The sequence below is a fragment of the Canis lupus genome, chromosome 25 (genome assembly GCF_048164855.1).
Source record: "Canis lupus baileyi chromosome 25, mCanLup2.hap1, whole genome shotgun sequence".
Lineage (NCBI taxonomy): Eukaryota > Metazoa > Chordata > Mammalia > Carnivora > Canidae > Canis > Canis lupus.
The window spans coordinates 37,433,624-37,453,497 of record NC_132862.1 but is presented as its reverse complement, the minus strand read 5'-3'; the positions used below and the strand labels follow the sequence as shown (position 1 = coordinate 37,453,497).

General features: G+C 41.5%; 1 protein-coding gene across 7 annotated transcripts in view; it reads left to right on the top strand.

Moving 5' to 3' along the window:
- The first annotated feature begins 472 nt into the window (after positions 1-472).
- The window catches only part of RIMKLB (ribosomal modification protein rimK like family member B), a 171,211-nt gene continuing 151,809 nt past the window's right edge, over positions 473-19,874 (top strand). For 4 of the 7 annotated variants that reach the window (XM_072799159.1, XM_072799158.1, XM_072799156.1 and 1 more), the window contains exon 1: positions 15,122-15,189. The gene's annotated coding sequence lies outside the window, so the exon portion shown is untranslated. Of the gene's footprint in view, positions 933-2,290; positions 2,381-2,523; positions 2,670-15,121; positions 15,190-19,874 lie in introns of those variants that run through there. The other 3 variants (XM_072799162.1, XM_072799163.1, XM_072799161.1) reach the window with 3 other exon arrangements.

Sequence of the window (19,874 nt, the reverse complement as noted above, 5' to 3'; positions counted from 1 at the left end):
GTCATCTCTCCTCTATTAATTTGTAAGAGAGCTTTGTACATTAGAGAAAACATCCATTTCTGTGATATGTATTTTTCCCTTTTGATTTTGTTTTTTCTGTGCTCGTTTCAGCAGCACATATACTAAAATTGATTTTGTTTTTTCTTCCCCTTAGGAGAAATGTTAATTTTATGTAGTCACATATATAAATTTCTAGTTCTATATCATGCTGCGAAAGGTAATTTGTGTATCGGAACTATGCTATTGTGAATTATAATTTGAATTGTCATCAATATATATTTGGTCTTCATCCATATTTCTAGCATAGAGCTTCTAAAACCCTTGGAATTTCCTAAGTGGCTGGAGGGATGAAGGATTAAAGCCTCTTTTGTTATGTTAATGAGGTAATTTTTGGAATGCCCCAAGTCACTTAAGAAAGAGGGGTGGTTGCCAGGGGAACTGACCACGTGGTTAGAGGGTTGGAACTTCCAGTTCCAAGTTCCAGGAGGGGAGAGGAACTGGAGGTTAAATGGATCACCAGTGGCCAATAACTTAATCCATCATTGCTGAAGCACCGGAGCCATCATTCTTAAAAACTAAAGGGACAGGGTTTGAACAACTTCAGGGATGGTGAACAGCTGGAGATTTCAGGAGAGCTTTGTGCTTGGGGAGGGTGTGGAAGCTCCCATCATTTCCCCACACCTTGCTTAATGTATCTATTCTGATTGTTCCTGAGTTATATCCTTTTATAAGAAGCTGACACTCTAGGAAGTAAAATGTTTCACTGAGTTCTATGAGGCCCTCTAGCAAATTAAAACCTGGGAGTGTTGTAGGAGCCTCTGATTTATAACCAGTTGGTCAAAAACACAGGTGATAGCCTGAACTTGTGATTGCCATCCTATTGCAGGGAGTTGCTGGAAACTTCAGTTTGTAGCTGGTCAGTCAAGACACAGGTAATGAACCTGCCATTGGTGTCTGAAGGCAGGGATTGGGGTATGGGAGGTGTGTGACAATCTTCGTGAGACTGAGACCTTATTATGTGGAATCTGATGCTATCTCCCAGTAAATAGTGTCAGAAATGACACCAGCTGGTGTCCTAAGCATTGCTTTGTGGTGTATGTGGGTGTCACCTTCCTTTCCTATTGGAATTGGGCCCAGAACCTCATTTAGGTACCCACAAAATGGTGGCCAGTCCACGTCACAAAACTAGCTGAAACCTAAGTCAGCTCCTACTTATAAGAAAGACATGCTCCGTTGTGGGTTTTTTTTTTTTAAGATTTTTATTTATTTATTCATGAGAAACACACAGAAAGAGGCACAGACAGGCACAGGGAGAGGGAGAAGCAGGCTCCATGCAGGGAGCCTGACGTGGGACTCGATCTCAGGTCCCCAGGATCACACCCTGGGCCGAAGGGAGTGCGAAACCTCTGAGCCACCCGACATGCTCTATTGTTAAAGAAACATAACAGACTAATCACTCTCCTCCCCGCTCAGCTTTAGCTCACCTTGCCCTAGAAAATAGCTTTATAAGGAAATCCCTGACATCCTAGTTAATCATGCCACGTTTTCAAGTTGTGGCTTCTAAATGACTTATAAAACTCACTCTTGGCCAAACATCCCTGAGAAGAGTGCTTCATTGCTTATGAGGGACCATACTCCCCTAGTACTGGATGATTTTCCCTTGAGTGAAGGACATCAAACTTGTTTGTTTTACTTTCATCTTTAACGATGCTTATTAAGGGACGCCTGGGAAAAAAAAAAAAAAAAAAAAAAAGGACGCTTGGGTGGCTCAGTGGCTGAGTGTCTGCCTTTAGCTCAAGTCCCACATCAGGCTCCCTACAGGGAGCCTGCTTTTCCCTTTGTCTGTGTCTCTGCCTCTCTGTGTGTTTCTCATGAATAAATAAAATCTTAAAAACAAAAACAAAACAATGTATATTAAGACTCTTACCTCTTCCAGAGTATAAATATATTCACTCAGGGCCCCTGGATGGCTCAGTGGTTGAGCATCTTCCTTTGGCTCAGGTAGTGATCCCAGGGTCCTGGGATCAAGTCCCACATAAGCCTCTGCTCAGCGGGGAGCCTGCTTCTCCCTCTCCCTATGTCTGTGTGTCTCATAAATAAATAAAATCTTAAAATATATATCTATAGATATATATTCACTCATCTCCACCTCCTCCCACCCAAGATGGGGGGAGAGAGTTGACAAGAAAAACCAAGTAGACTCACCATGCTCTACAGCTATAGGGGCCCACTTGGGATTGTGATCTTAAATTCATAGTCTTTAATCTACCTTTTGTGTGGCCTTCTCCAGTTACACTGAGCTGCTAAGGTGTAGGCACGGAGAGTGCAGATGGGGTTTTAGCAGATGACAGCAATAAAGTGAGGAGCAAAATAGTTTCAGGTGAGTCGGAGTCTGAGCTGGATAAGAAAGAAAATAGAGAGGGCTGGTGGGTTGGGAAAAGTCAGAAAGGTCAACCAGCTAGAAATCTTGATAAGATCATTAAATAGGTCTTGTGGGTGTATTTAAACAATCAAGCTTGAAGAATGGTATGCTATAATCAGAAACAGGATGGATTAACTATTTTGAAAGCAAAGTACCTACAATTGATAACATAGCTGAGGGTGTGACCCAGGAAGTCTGTGGTGAGTTCCAGTAAAACATAGAAAGGAGGAGGTCAAGTAACTAAGAGGTAAGCCCCATGACTGTCTTGCTGTTTTCTTGGTGTTCTTAATAAGTTTCAGAATTTTCCTTGGTGTTCTCACATGTTTCTTTTCATAGATGAACTTTGGAATAATTTTATGGGATTCTGAAAGGTCTGTTAGGATTTTCAAAATGTCTGGGGCGCCTGGGTGGCTCAGTGGTTGGGCATCTGCCTTTGGCTCAGGGCGATTCCCAGGTCCTGGGATCGAGTTCCACATCAGGCTTGTCTCAGGGAGCCTGCTTCTCCCTCTGCCTGTGTCTGTGCCTCTCTGCGTCTCTTAATAAAATCTTAAAAAATTTTTTTTCGAAATGTCACCGTTGAGGCTGTAAATGGCAGATGAAAAAAGGCAACTTTTCCTCTATTCTCCAAAAATGTGGTCCTGTGTCCATTTCTTCCCAGCCAAGTTTCTTAAAATTATTTTATTTACCTATCTTTTGCTCCTCAACTCCTTCAGAAAACCTATGCTAAGGACAGGTAAACTCTCTTCAATTTTTATCTTCACGTATTTGCAGAGATTTAGTAAAACCAATTTGGGAGATAGCAGTGACTAAAACAGAACTCACCTTGGCTTTCATGTGCTCAAATACTAGTTTACTCCTTTGATAAAAAACACACTTCTCATAAGATCTCATCCATGTCCATGGCTTCAACTATAATCAGAGGTGATGGTCATAAGATACTAACAATGGATATCACCCAAGCGCCAACTAAATCGGAACAGGGCACCAGCCAATCAGACAGCTAGCCTGGTTGCACTGTTATGTTGGCTGAATATCAGCCCAACCTACAATATTAAATACTATATGATATTATGATGTCTGATAGTTAAGAGAACAACTGGAACGTCCAGACTGCTCAAGTTCTAGCTCTTAGTTCCTGCTGTGTGACCAAGGGCAAGTTACTTTACCTGTTCCACTTTCTTCCTCTAAATGGGGATAGTGGAATCACTATCATGGGGTTGCTAGGAGAATCAAATGAGATATACATGGAAAGCATTTAGAACAGCCTGGGATATAATAAGCACTCAAAAAATGAAAGCTATTATTATTTGGTATTTTACAACTATGTCTCTAATCCTGACTCCCTGCTCCCACCCCAGCTTCAAAGTTATAGATGAAGTGGCTTTCTTCTGCTCCCAACTATACCATGGATGCTTGGGAAACCTACAAGTCTCAGTATAATTAGTAGAGGCAGCTTTGTAAACAAATCGGGGAAATGAATTTTATATGCCCTTGATTATAGGTACTAGGTTGAATGGGGAAAAATAATACAAACAGTAAATATAATAAGGTACTTTTCATATACTGGGTACTGTTAAAAGTTGGTCATGTATATGGACCGATTTAATGTTAGCAGCTGTCCCATCAAATAAGTCCTATTACTATTCCCACTTTGTAAATAAGAAAGCAAGCACAGAAAGTTCACATGATTTGACCAAGGTCACATACCTATTAAGTTTTAAACGTCTCTGCTTCCAGAGTTTAAGTTCTTTGTCATGCCACTATACTGCCTCACCAAAGAGGAAGCAGTTATTTGTGACAAAAAGAGCATTTCTTATAACTTTCTCTACATATCAGATCTATTTCCCACTGGGTACTGTACCAAAGAAAGATTAACAGTAACTCGAAGTAAGATTATGGGACAGATGAGCCATCCTGGGACAGGATACAATTCTGAGCTTAAGCTGTTATTGCCATATAAGTCATTGCTGTATTTAAAGTATATATTTACAAAATCTCATCTTTGAGCGAGCCAAGGTGAAAATATTTCATTAAGAATAATATTATAACTTTTTTTTAAAAAAGATTTTATTTATTTATTTGAGAGAGAGAGAGAGAGAAAGAGAGCAACAGTGGCAAGGAGGGGGAGAGGGAGCGAAGCAGGGAGCCAGATGTGGGGCTCGGTCCCAGGACCCCGAGATCATGACCGGAGCTGAAGGCAGATGCTCAACTAACTGAGCCACCCATGTGCCCCTGTAACTTTCTTAGGAAAAAAAACAAGTGTGAGAGCTTGTACTCTAAGTAGATGATCACCACAGGTTCCTCTAATTTTGTCATTCTATTCTTGACGGATTTTGTGTTTTTACGACTCTGGTTCAACTTTACCAATCTTTATGAAGGCCCTTGCAAATTTCTGTAGCTCACTGGTTTCAACATTCTTTATCCCTCTTGGCTTAATTTTGGGTTTGGATCTCATCTCTGATAAAGGGTACATGAAGGCCTCATGGGATTTAAATCAGAAGGAAAAAGAAACCAAATTTCACGGACCATGACAGCTTTAAAACCCTAGGGGAAGATTTTTATTTGATTAACACTCAAAGGTGGTTATTTGTGCTGTGCAGATTTCATGGTCCAAAGATTAGAACAGCTTGCTATGCATCAACCTAGCCAGGCTTTGTACCTATCTCTCCAATGGTGTGTGACTTCAGACAAGTTCTGTCCTGAGCTGGCCTTTCTACAGCTAACCTGTCCAGATCCTGATAATCACACCTTCCCCTTTCCTCTCAGCCACATGTGGGATAGCTCCTGAGCTGTTAGCATCCCCAGGACACGTTACTGTCTCTTTTTGGCTCCCTTAAGCCCTATTCTCACCTTGTAAATAGTGAAAGTATGGCATCTGTTGCTTCCAGGATTCTGACCATTTTTATGAAATCAATGGGAAATATATTCTTGATTTTCCCAGGTTTGTGGGCATTGGCAATATTCGGTAATTGTTTTTTGTGAACCACCACATGGATGCATGTATTAGTTTGTTGTTTTGGCTTAGAAAATCAGGAATAAAGGAGACACCAGCCCTCAACTTGGACACCTGTATGGAATGGGACCTAAGTATGCCTCTTGTATACCCAACTGTGCAGTGCTAGCAACCAGATCCTGTCTTTGGGTCACATGCTAGACTCGGAAAAAGGTGGACAATTCCTCAAGCATCTACTTTTTTTCATTTTTATTGGAGTTGGATGCTGGTTTGTGAGCTAGAAATTTCAGTGAGGGTATATCTGAATAGAGGGAGGTTGTTGGAGAGAGAATCTAAAGGAATTATTAACTGTCACTATAGTAGCTTTAAGAGGAGGGGGCAGTCTTCAAAGCTTGGATTGGAGGTAGGGGAGACATACCAAGAAGCAAACCAGTCAACTTCTCTAGCTTGGATTTTCTATTAGTACTTGATGCTTTTACTTTATGCTACAACTTGTCAAGTATCTTACACTAGGGGCACCTGGGTGGCTCAGCGGTTGAGCATCTGCCTTCGATTCAGGGCATGATCCTGGGTCTGGGGATCTAGTCCCACATTGGGCTCCCTGCGAGGAGCCTGCTTCTCCCTCTGCCTGTGTCTCTGCCTCTCTCTCAGTGTCTCTCATGAATAAATAAATAAATTCTTTAAAAAAACCAAACATATCTTAGACAAGCTGGTGGATGGTGTGTAGATCTTCCTGGGCTTTTGACAAATGCACAGAGGTTTGACCAAGTTCATAGGATAAAGCCATTGGATAGTTCCTAGGGTAAAGCCAGAGCCAAAGGATAGCTGCTGAAAAATGGTATAGTCTTAGAGGAGTAAATTATTCTATGGGATTTCTGTGAAGGTAAGGTTGGTGAGCCAATCATATTCTTTGAGAGATAAATGGCAGAGACACTCTCCCAGGGTCTGACTAGTCATTAAGAAGAAGACTTGCACAGTATTTTTTAGAATAATGATCTAAAAGGAGAGCCATATGGGAGATTATATTGCCAAGTAAGCAACAGAGGTAGAATAATCTAGTCTTAAAATAATAAGGAAAACTGCCTCCTTATATCTTCTTCAAAATTCAAACCCCTAATGAGGGACATGTTTGTACAGTTTTCTTTTCTTTTTTTTTTTTTTTTTTTTTAAGATTTTATTTATTCATGAGAGAGGCAGAGAGAGGCAGAGACATAGGCAGAGGGAGAAGCAGGCTCCCTGCTGGGAGCCCGATACAGGACCCGATCCCAGAACCCCAGGATCATGACCTGAACCGAAGGCAGATGCTCAATCACTGTGCCACCCAGGTGCCTGTTCGTACAGTTTTCCCAGCTGTATCCCAAATTACATTTCCATGGAGAGTCACATGCTTCCTACGAACATCCTTATACCACAAGGTAATAAACTTCTCAGCCTTCAGTAAAGAGTTATATATCACTTCAAGGCATTTTTTTCCCGCAGGGAAACAAGTTATCCCCTATATGATAAATAAAGAATAATAAGACCATGCTGAAATATAGGTCAACTTCCTTTGCACCAGCCTTAGAGTTCATGCACAAAAATTTTTTTTTCATGCACAAAATTAAAAAGGTATTGCAAATCATAGAAACCGAGTCTTCTAAGGAAATAATAAAACCATGTAAGAATGGAAAGATATTCCATTCTTCTCTGTTTTTTGTTTTTTAACAGGAAGAAAACAAATTTAATTTTATATGTATAGGAGCCCTGTAAAAATATAAGACTCAAAGAAGTGACCAAAGAAGGAAGCTTTTAGAAAGAAACACAAATTTATAAAAAATTGGCAAGACAAAGGGGTTTGGGTTTGGAGTAGTAAATTGTTGCATAAGTAAAAGTTTTATTTATATAGCCTTCTTGGCCCTGTATTCCCTCTCTCTGGTGAGCAGGATGCCTTCTACTCTCCCAGTACAAGGGAGGTAACTTTCACATGGGAGATTTATGTACTGCTTCCAGGAGGACAAAGGAGGGTCAGAGCGTCCTCCTTGCATCAGCTTTTTCTCAAGTACCTTTGATTCACAATAATCAGTATGAGGCATACTTGGAGGTGGTATATTCTGTTCTCCTTCAACCCGAAAACGTTAAACTTGAGAATGACAAGCGTCTACCACCTATGTTTGATAAAACAAGAGACTCTGTCAGGGATTAAAGGAAATACCCAGGGCAGTATATGACTGGGGTGGGGGGTGAGGGCATCCTCAGGTTCACCAACTAGATTCACTCATGGACTTGGGAAAGAGGCATGTATAAGGTACGATCATGAGTGATGGATCAAGGAGATCACTAGGAACTATCTTAAGACCTGCTATGTTGTGGCGTGCTTTACATTCTTTTATGAGGTGATCAGTCAAGTGCAGCCATAAGAGGAGACTGAGATACTCAGGAAAAATTTATTATATTCACAGGTTCTAGAGACAGGAGGCACAGCATGCCATACAGGGCCACATGAAAGAACATCAGAGTGGTCAGTGAGCAGAAGCCTGGAGGGAGCAGAACGTTTAGGGGAGAGCATTGGAGTTTTCAGGGGGAAAGGCAAGGCAGAGTAGGGTAAATAGTTTAGGACTATCTAGCTTGATTAATTTTGTTGGGCTCTAACCTATAGTGGTGGTCTCTACTTGCCTGGTGCCTGGTCCTGGGATGAAAAAGGGAGAAGGGGATCCCTGGGTGGCGCAGCGGTTTGGCGCCTGCCTTTGGCCCCGGGGCGCGATCCTGGAGACCCGGGATCGAATCCCACGTCGGGCTCCCGGTGCATGGAGCCTGCTTCTCCCTCTGCCTCTCTCTCTCTCTCTCTCTCTCTCTCTCTCTCTCTGTGTGTGTGTGTGTGTGTGTGTGTGTGAGACTATCATAAAAAAAAAAAAAAAAGAAAAAGGGAGAAGAATTTTGCTTCCTGGGGATATCGGCCAAATAAGGAGGTATGGCTATGGATTTGTTAGTTTGCACATCAAGGACATGCTGAGTCCTTGCTATCTCTACGACTGAAGGTGGTTGTGTTGTTTTTTTAATTTAATTTAATTTTTAAAAAATTTTTTAAATTTTATATATTTTTTAAAGATTTTATTTATTCATTCATGAGAGACACAGAGAGACAGAGAGAGAGAGAGGCAGAGACACAGGCAGAGGGAGAAGCAGGCTCCATGCAGGGAGCCCGATGCCGGACTCGATCCCCGGTTTCCAGGACCACACCCTGGGCCAAAGGCAGCGCTAAACGGCTGAGCCACCTGGGCTTCCCTAATTTTAATTTTTTTAAGTAATCTCTATGCCCAACATGTGACTCAGACTCTATCAACTGAGCCAGCCAGATGACCGTTTCTAAGGTGTCAAAATATCATAATATACAGAAAAAGCTTTAAAATATGTACAGCACAGGGGATTCTACTATGTATCAGTTGCATATATGTAACATTAAATTTATACATAAGTAACTTTGGCCAATTGGCACATTATATTTTGTTGGTATTTACTTAAACATTTGTTTATGTTGCTTTTCAGCAGTTTGGCAGTGGGTAGCTGAGTATTTTAGAGGTGTTTGCTTTTAGATCTTAAATGGTTTTTAGACCTTTGAAAAGTTTATAAGGCCTAGGGTAGCTCAGACTCCAGGTCATAACCTAGTTTACCAAATCACCTGATGTCTTTTTTTTTTTTTTTTTTTAAGATTTTATTTATTTATTCAAGAAACAGAGAGGCAGAGACACAGGCAGAGGGAGAAGCAGGCTCCATGCTGGAAGCTGGACGTGGGACTCGATCCCGGGTCTCCAAGATCATGCCCTGGGCCGAAGGCAGCACTAAACTGCTGAGCCACTCGGGGTTGCCCTACCTGATGTCTTTTAATCTACCTTCACATTTTTCAGGAGTGATGGCTTGTGGTGGTGATCTCAAGTTTTGATGGGTATCATATCAGCCCTCCACTCAGTAAGACCAGGCAAATTCACCCTTGACTAATGTACTGTGCAAACCTTGGCCTGCTATAATACCAAGCATCAACTGATCTGAAACACTACAGAAAAGATAAAGCCATCCTGCCCCCCATCAAAACAGAAGATATTATTTGTGCCTCCCAGGCAAGAGAAGTAGCCTGATTGCAGGCAATCTCAGAAGAATTAAGAATCTGCTGATTAGTTTGACCTGTAGCTCTGCTTAAGATGCAATCAATTGGGCCCCTGGGTGGCTCGGTTGAGTGTCCAACTCGTGATTTCAGCTCAGGTCGTGATCTTAGGGTCATGAGATTGAGCCCCATGTCAGGCTCTGTGCTAAGTGTGGAGCTTGCTTGGGATTCTCTCTCTGTCTCTGCCCCTGTCCCCCTCCCCCTACAATGTGCACACAAGTGCACACTCTCTCATAAAAAAATCAGTCAGAACACCACGAATCAGGGTGTACCATGTTTCAGGTTATTTTCTAAAAACAATAATGGACAAAAGAATACAAATCCTATAATTCCCTCTCATACTGTCAAACTTTATGAAAGAACAATTTCCTACTATTGCTCCCAATCCCCAATTCTTCCCTGCTTATTGTTTCTTCACCCTGATGTATCCACCTTTTCACTGAAGCCCTGTTGTTCACCTTTACATCATTAAATCCAATCAGTGCTTATTTTTTTTTTTTTAAGATTTTATCTACCTAATCATGAGAGACACACAGAGAGGCAGAGACATAGGCAGAGGGAGAAGCAGGCTCCCCACAAGGAGCCGGATGCCAGACTCAATCCCCACCCTGGGATTACGCCCTGAGCTGAAGGTAGTTGCTCAACCGCTGAGCCACCCAGGTGACCCAGTACTTATTATCTTATCTGCTTCTAACCACTCCTTTGTGAAAATTCCCTACTCCTTTGCCTCCATGGATGCTGCTCCCTTGGTTTCCCCCCTTTTTTCCCCTGGATGTCTCTTTTGAGACCCATTCTTAGATTCTTCTTTCCCTTTCTACACCTTACCTGTCTGTGATCCCCAGTTATCCCTCTCATTTCTTTGCATTTAATATCTTTTCTTCTTGGGGACCTCCTATACATGCATTAATTCATTTAAGAAGGCACGAGCCTGGAGTGCCTGGGTGATTCAGTCAGTTAAGCATCTGCCTTTGGCTCAGGTCATGATCCCAGGGTCCTTGGATCAAGCCTTGCACTTGCTCCCTGCTCAGCGGGAAGCTTGCTTCTCCTTCTCCCTTTGCATGCTCCTCTCTCTGCTTGTGCTCTCTCTCTCTGTCAAGTAAATAAATAAAATCTTTTAAAAAAGAATATACATATAAATATATAAATATATAAATATATATATATATGGGGACACCTGGGTTGCTCAGTGGTTGCCTTCAGTTCAGGGCGTGATCCTGGGGTCCTAGGATGGAGTCCCACATCGGGCTCCCTGCATGGAGCCTGCTTCTCCCTCTGCCTATGTTTCTGCCTCTCTCTCTGTGTTTCTCATGAATAAATAAATAATCTTAAAAAATATATATATGTGAGAGCATAAGGCTGATGACTACCAAATCTATTTTTCCAACCGACATCTATTATTTACAACCATTTTCCTGCTGTTATGCCTCAACGTAAACCTGTAGTCCTCAAGAAACAACAGATGTTGGCAAGGATGCAGAGACAAGGGAACCCTCTTACACTGTTGGTGGGAATGCAAATTGCAGCCACTCTGGAAAACAGTATGGATGTTCCTCCAAAAGTTAAAAGTAGAGCTACCAACAACTCAGCAATTGCACTACTAGGTATTTACTCCAAAGATACAAATGTAGGGATCTGATGGGACACCTGCACCCCAATATTTATAGCAGCGATGCCCACAATAACCAAACTATGGAAAGAGCCCAGATGTCTATCAACAGATAAATGAATAAAGATGTGTTGTATATACACAGTGGAATATTACTCAGCCACCAAAAAGAATGAAATCTTGCCACTTGCAACGATATGTATGGAACTAGAGAGTTTTATGCTAAATGAAATAATTCAAAGAAAGACGATTATCATATGATTTCACTCATGTGGAATTTAAGAAACAAAACATGAACATAGGGGAAGGGAAGGAAAAGAAAATAAGATGAAAATAGAGAGGGAGAGGGCCCCTGGGTGACTCATCGTTGAACATCTGCCTTTGGCTCAGGGCATGAGCCTGGAGTCCTAGGATCGAGTCCCATATTGGGCTCCCTGCAGGGAGCCTGCTTCTCCCTCTGCCTGTGTCTCTCATGTGTCTCTCCCTGTGTCTCTCAGGAATAAGTAAATAAAATCATAAAGAAAAGAATAGGGAGGTAAACCATAAGAGATGCTGAACTCTAGGAAACAAAAAATGAGGGTTGCTGGATGGGAGGTGGGGGGGGATGTGGTAACTGAGAGATGGGCATGAGAGGGCATGTGATGTAATGAGCACTGGGTGTTACACACGCAACTGATGAATCACCCCTCAACCACACCTCTTCCACAACTAATTAGCTAAGGCAGAGGCCACTCCTTAATATTCACCAGTGCCCTCCCTCATCCATGACTCTAGTCCTGCCTTAAAGTCTTCATCCATTTTATCCAGGCCTAACTGCTGTAGTATTTTAAGAAACCTTCCAGTCTCCAGTGGATCCTGTCTAATTCATCCTCCAGCCCACTGCCAGAATGTTCCTAAATGGCAAGATGTATCAAGTTAGGCACCCCCCCTTGGAAAAAAAAGCCTTCTGGATATTCTCCATAGCCTTTAGTTTTAAAATTAAACTCCTCAACTTAAGACAAGGGTTTTCATGATCAGGCTTCTGCTGATAGAGGAACTCAGCTTTATCTCCAATCACCTTGTTCTCCCACTGCTGAGTCACACCAATTTATACCTTCTGCACTCCTTAAACCTCTTCATCTTTAAACGTGCTATTCTTCCTGCCAAGTGTATCCTTATCACTTTTCACTCCTAACTTCTTTTTTTTTTCTTAATGATTTTATTTATTTATTCATGAGAGACACACAGAGAGAGGCATAGGCAGAGGGAGAAGCAGGCTCCCCATGGGAAGTCCGATGTGGGACTTGATCCCAGGACCTCAGAATCATGACCTGAGCCAAAGGCAGATACTCAACCACTGAGCCACCCAGGTGCCCCTCACTCCTAACTTCTTTTAATGTAAGCAAGAAGACTGGGAGGAGGCATAAGTGGAGCTCTGGAAGGATAGTAATGTTCTACTTCTGGATCTTGGTGTTTGTTATACATTCATGAAAATTTTCAGAGTGTCATTTGTGATTCATGCACTTTTCTCTATGTGCATAATATTTACATTTTTAAAAATATTTAAAACTTAAAAATATTAAGATCCTGGCTATTCTGTTCTGGGAAGCCTTCTTTGGAACTTTAAACTAATTAAAACAACTTCCTCCACATGTCAGCGTGTTTGAGTCAAATTGTATGTAATTGTGGATTGGTAGCCTCTCTTTTCTAGGACTTTTTTTTATTTTTTTTAAGATTTTATTTATTTATTCATGAGAGACAGAGAGAGAGAGAGGCAGAGACACAGGCAGAGGGAGAAGCAGACTCCACGCAGGGAGCCCAATGCAGGACTCCATCCCGGGACTCCAGGATCATGCCCTGGGCGGAAGGCAGGTGCTAAACCACTGAGCCACCCAGGGATTCCCTCTAGGAGCTTTTTAAGGGTAAAGACTATTTCTCATTAACCTTGTAGCATGATCACCCACCACAGTGTTTGACAAAATAGTAGGTGCTCAAAAGATAGATGATACAGAAACAGATGACTCTTCTCCTTCTGCTTTGAAGGAGACATGGCCACCCTGACCAGTCATAGTCAATAGAAAATGGAGCTCGATTCCAGAGTTTTGAGACAGAGCTCTGTTCCTACCAAAATCAGTGATTTTTACTAGACTACTGAAGAGTTAAGCTAAGATTGAGTAGAGGAGAATCAAGATGGAAATATCGAGAATGAATAGACACAGATTCAAAGCCTAGAACAACAGAGATTAGAACTGAGATGATTCAATGACACTGAATTTAGAGCACAGACAGGACAGAAATAAGCCAAGGGGGTCCTGGTAATGGTGAGAAACACAAGCTGGCGTTGGGCTTTGAGTGTAGAATTAAAGTGTTACTCCTGCATGAGTCATGCTGGCTTATGGGATCATTGGATAAAGAGACAGGTTAGGCAAGGATGGGGCCACTGGGTGAGACCCTGGGGCCCAGGTATGATGTATTTCTCTCAAATACAACTATTTTTGAAGAGCAACACTCCAGTCACTGTAGAAACCTGTGATTTGCTTTTCATTCACTCTTCCTTTGCAACATTCACATCTAATCACTTGTCTCTTCAAAGTCTACAGACTGGTTCATGCCTCTCATTTCTAATTCCTATGGACAGCACCTTGGTAGGAACATGTTTTAAACAGCCCAGGAGATAGTTGAGGCAATTAAATTGTCCCTCTTTGGGGAATTTGAAAAAATTGCCAAGTAGCCATAATGTTTATGAATAAAACAACAACAACAACAACAATAAAAACAGAAGATGGAAGCATCCAAGAGGGATTGTATGCAAGTTCAAGTATTATGGAACAGAAACTTGGAGTAGAGGAAGTAAGACAATTAGAGAGGTGAACAGGGTTGCCTGGCTGGCTCAGTCCATGGAATGTGCAGCTCTTGATCTTGAGGTTGTGAGTTCAAGCCCCACCTTGGGTGTAGAGATCACTTAAGATAAAATCTTAAAAAATATATATATATAAATAAGGGAGATGAACAGAGCGAACACTTAGGGGGGAAAAGGAGACTCTAAGAGAGACAGAGGCCATGTGTTCCCTGAAAAAGAGAGAAAGTAGTCAGTCACTCGAACCCTATCAGTTGCTAGTGAAACCATCTCACTTTTCCAGTTAGCCTACCTGTGACTGAAATAAGTCTCCTTTTTATGTGTAAATTGAGCCGGTCTCTGCAACTAAGTGGGTTACATTAATACAAGTAAGCTTCAGAATCACAGGTACCTAAATTTGAATCTACTTTGGGGGCACCTTGGTGACTCAGTTGGTTAAGCATCTGCTTTCAGCTCAGGCCTTGATCCCAAGTACTGCATCGGGCTCCCTGCTCCATGGGGAGCCTCCTTCTCCCTCTGCCTCTGTGTCTCTTATGAATAAAAAAATCAACCAATCAACCAATCAATCAATCAATCACTTTGGTAGCTGACCGTGGGACTATAATGTAGTGACCGAGGTAATGTGTAAAGCAATTAGAGCCACTACAGGTTATAAGGTCTGCACTCAAAGATGGTAACTGTGGGGGCGCCTGAGTAGCTCAGTCAGTTAAGCATATGACTTCAGCTCAGATCATGATCTTAGGGTCCTGGTCCCAGGGTCCTGGGGTAAGCCCCCACACTCAGCAGTGAGTCTGCTTCTTGTTTCTAATTCTGTCCCTCCCCCAGCTTGTGCACGCTCTCTCTCAAATAAATACATTTAAAAAAATCTTTAAAAAACTTTAAAAATGGTAACTGTGATATGTGTTTTTTTTGTTTTTGTTCTTTACGTATACATCCTGTGACATGTTTTTGTGAGTCAATTTGGCTTGGTCCCAGTTATTCAAAGACTAACCCTGGTGTTACTCTGGGATATTCTGTTGATAAGCCTAGAGTCCATAATCAGTGGACGGTAAGATTCCTAGATAATCTGGGTGGGCCTAATTCAATTAGTTTAAAGGATATAAGAACAGAACTGAGGCTTCCACAGAGAAATTTACCTGAGGACTAAAGCATTGGTTTCTGCCCTAAAGCTCCTGCTTGTCTTCGTGGTGGCCAGCGCAGATTCCAGATCCCAGCCTCTGCAAAGGCCTGCAATCACGTAAGCCAACTCCTTAATGTAGATCTCCTTCTCTTTCTCTCGGCGAGCTCCAACTAAGACTCGTACAGATCGCTGAACCCTCAAAACATGTTTCATAAATCACTGGTAGTAGAAGAAAGCTTTTAGACGTTGAAAGACCCATGCCTCTCCTAGACTTATTTTATTGGAATTATCTCAATTCCTTAGTGGTGGAATAGTCTATGTTAGTAGATAAACATAGGAGAATATGAAGTAATAAATACGAGTCCTAAATTTTAAATGGTATTCTCCTCGCTTCAATTTTAATTATTCAAACTTTAGAATTACATTTCTTTTGTTGAAATATACAAAATAAAAGTGAAAGTTCCCTCTCCCCTGCCTTCCCATCCAATTTTTCTCTTTGGATGTAATCACAGCTCATAGTTTGGATTTTATCTATGCAGCACTTTTGCTAACCAAGTATCTATATAAATATATGTATATATGGAAGTTCAATGTAGACATATATGCATATTTAAGCATAAATGAGATCAACCTATACAAAGTGTTTTGAAACAATTGTTTTTTCACTTATTAATGGTGCTTTGGATATTTTTTTATGTCTGTTTTACTGGCTGCTTGGAGTTTATTTTCTATTTGGTGCAGGGCACATGGTTACAAGGTGTCAGAAGAACTTTTGTGTGGCTTGGATAGTAAAGAGTAGAGTTCTCTCAACTCCCTTTTTGGTATTTAGCTGTTTTGATATAAAAGTACTCAACTGCTTCTGCTGGCTGCAGCCTGACTACTCTACGGGGAGGGGAGCGGTGGGGAGGAGTTCTGATAAGCCTAGCATCTTCTGAAACCTAGTGGCTGGTCTTGGCCACTCAGGACTGGGGCCCAGTGTTGGCCTTGTCAGGCTGGCCACTGGGCCGCTTCCTCATGGCTTCCAGAGCCATGTCACAGGTGATGGAACCACTGGAGGCCTGGGAAGAGTCTTCAGCCTTCTGGGTACCTCAACTCTAGAGCCACGAATGGGAAAGTGAACTTCCGGTAAAAGAAGCTGCTTGTCCCCAGGGACCCTGGTCAGCATAGGGAGATGGGAATGGTGAGAGATGGCTTCTCCAGGATGCCCTGCCTTCCGCAGGAGCTGTTGATGGAAGTAGAACCCTCCGTGGCTTGGGTAATAGTCCTGGGTGGCCATGATCCAGATTCTGGAGTCGGGGCTGGATGACATACTGTCCCTGTGCACTGGTGGAAATCTTAGGCGACCCCTCGTGGGCCTTTCCTCTGGATGGCAGGTGGTGGGGACCAGGAACCAGGACCCTAGGACACAGCCCACTTGCAGGGAGACAGGAAAAGCCTGCTGGATCACCTAGGTTTAGGCAGGTCCTGTCTTTTTCTATATACATTTATGTAGCTTTACAGTATTCTTTAAAAATATATATATTTTGGGCCCCTTGGTGGCTCAGTGGTTGAGTGTCTGCCTTTGGCTCAGGTCATGATCCTGGGGTCCTGGGATCTCTGCCTCTCTCTGTGGCTCTCATAAATAAATAAAATCTTTAAAAAAAATAAAATCTTTAAAAGAAAAAAGTTATTTTATTTAGAACACAAGTGAGGGAAGAGGAAAAGAGAGGGAGAGAGGCTCTCAAGCCCACTCCAGACACAGCAGGAGCTGCTAGGGGTTAGATCTCACCGCCTTGATATGGAGACCTGAGCTGAAACCAAGAGTCTGGTGCTTAATGGACTGAGCCCACCCAGGGAGCCTCACAGTATCGGGACTCTAAATTATAGACTCCTCTAAGTATGGATGTTCTATGCTTACACATTCCACTACTGGCTTTGTTATTTACAATTTCTCCCTACTACAGGGTTGGTTTGTACATATCTTTGTATATATAATCTTGGGTACATCTAAGAGATTTTTTTCAAGTTAGTTTCCAAGGAATGAAATCGCAAAGTTAAAGGTAATAGGTATTTAAAATACTATATAAGTTGCTTCTCCCACCAAAAATACATAGGATTAACAATTTCATCATAGTGATATCAATGTTTAAAATATGTAACAGAATTTATAAAGGTCACTCTTGAACCATTCATCACTTTATTCACAGAGATTTTTGGAAATATACTAAAGTATTTAACGTTTCCCCCACCGTCCTGGTAAATTTCAACCTCTTCTATCAATTTTTTTCTTATTTATTCAACCTACAATGATCTCTTCCTTCTAGAAATCCAAAGCATTATTGTTAACACTTATTTGTCACTAAGTCATACAGTGACTGGCTTCTCAAGCTGCATTGTAGTTGCACCGTTTAACTTCCAAAAGTTAGAACAACTATAGAGTTGTGCCCAAGGGTGGTTCAGTGGACTGTGTTGGACTCTTGATTCTGGCTCAGGTCATGATCTTGGGGTCGTGAGATGGAGCCCTGCATTGGGCTCCCCACTCACTGGGGAGTCGGCTTGAGGTTTTCTCCCTCTCCATCTGGCCCTCCCCACACTCAAATAAATAAATAAAATCATTTATTTATTTATTTATTTATTTATTTATTTATTTATTTATGATAGTCACAGAGAGAGAGAGAGGCAGAGACATAGGCAGAGGGAGAAGCAGACTCCATGCACTGGGAGCCCGACGTGGGATTCGATCCCGGGTCTCCAGGATTGCGCCCTGGGCCAAAGGCAGGCGCTAAACCACTGCGCCACCCAGGGATCCCCAATAAAATCTTTTTTAAAAAATGTGGCCAAGACTATGGGGAAAAAAAATCAGTCAAATTAGCGAGGAGATTAGTTAAATCCAATCAAGTAGTGAAAGAAGTTAGCTGCAACAGGATATCAAATTCCATCTACCCAAATTGGGTAACTACCATTTACTTGCTGAGAGTACTTAGGGATCTCCTGTTGACAAATCAACACTATAAAAGGGCTGGTATTCTATTCTATTCCAATAGAATAAACTTGGAGCTTTGTAGTTCTCGAGATTCCACTTCTCAGTGAAATTACTGAGAATTAGTGAATATCATGACTATTGCAATAGACTAAGATGTTGGTAGCTCCAACTAAGATATGCCAATGGCCTCCATCCAGAGACAATAAATAACACGTCTCTTGTAGTTGAACGAGTGGGATTTATTACTCTTGCCGTGAGGAACAATCCACATAATGGGGAGCTATATTAGCCATAAAGTGTCTCAGTAAGAGAAACACCCTCTCATTGAGACACTTCATGACTATGAATCTTATTACAGAATTTGGGCTTTGGTTTGGCGATTTGAGGGAGAGGCTAGGAAAATGGGGATTTGTTAGATTAGAAATTGTGAGAGAATTAGGTCAGTTCTATAATTGGGTGTGTCCCATCTTTCGGGCGGGCTGACTAGACAAGGATAAAACTGTAATTGGTAAAGAAGTAGCAATTTCTTTCCAGCCAAGAGAGGTGGTGTTTGGTATTTTGCCGGTGGCTCAGACAAATTATGAAATGGTTTTGCTCTCTCTCATTTTATCAGTCTGAGTAATCTTGTCTGAGGTTGGTATTTTGTGAGATTGTTTATGTCCATCAGAAAAATAACAATGACCTGGTTTCTAGAAGTGTCAAGCCAGCTTTGAACTATTAGGGGCTTTTTTTGTTTTTGTTTTTCTCTTTCTTAGTTACTAGTAGAGGGGAAAGAGAAAAGTAAATAAATTCAAGAAGTATTTAGCATACAAAGTCAATAGGACCATATACGGGGGCGCCGAGGGTGATGTCAAGGGTGATTTCTAGGTTTCTATCCTGCAAACGAAAAGGGTAGCAAAGCTAATCACTAAGATAGTACCAGCTTTGTGTTATCTTCTAATTTAATACTTACCAAAAATATGTAAAAAGTTCATATTATCATACCCATATAGAGATCAGAAATTAAGGCTATAAAGGGGTTAAATATATCTTGCCCACTGTTACATAGAAACAGAATTCAAATTCAAGGTCGCCTGACTCAAATCATACCGACTTGTCTTAATTGAGATAAGATTCACAAAACATAAAATTTACATTTGTAAGTCCTTTTATAAATTCACACAGGTGTAAATTTTAGCTCTCTAAAATACACACAATTTAGTGGGTTTTAGTACATTCGGAATGTTTTGCAACCGTCACCACCATTGAGTTGCATTGAATTGTAGACCATTTTCGTCACCCCCAAGAGAAACTCCATATGCGATAAGTAATTCCCATACCCTTCTCCCTCTTGCCCCTGGCAACCACTGATCTTTCTGTCTCTGTGGGGTTACGTGTTCTGGACATTTCGTAGAAATGGAACCATGAAATGTGGCATTTTGTGTCTGGCTTTCCTTCCGTTGGCACGATGTTTTCAAGATTCATCCACATTGTAGCATGTGTCTGCTTCATTCCTTTTTATGACTGAATAAAATAGTGTTGTATGGATATAGCACCTTTGTTCTATCTACCCATCACTTGACGGACACTTCATGTTTCCAAATTTTTGGCTTTTAGGAATACTCCTGCTGTAAATATTCATGTATGCGTTTTTGTTTCAAAACTCAAGAGTTTAATCTCTTGGATATATACCTAGAGGTGGAACTGCTGGGTTATATAATAATTCAATGTTTAGGTTTTGAGGAACCATGATAGCAGCTGCACAGCTGCACATTTCCACCGGTAAATATATGGAAGGTTTCAGTTTCTCCACATTCTTAATTGTTTTTGCTGTTGTTGATAGCCTCCTAATAGTAAGAGT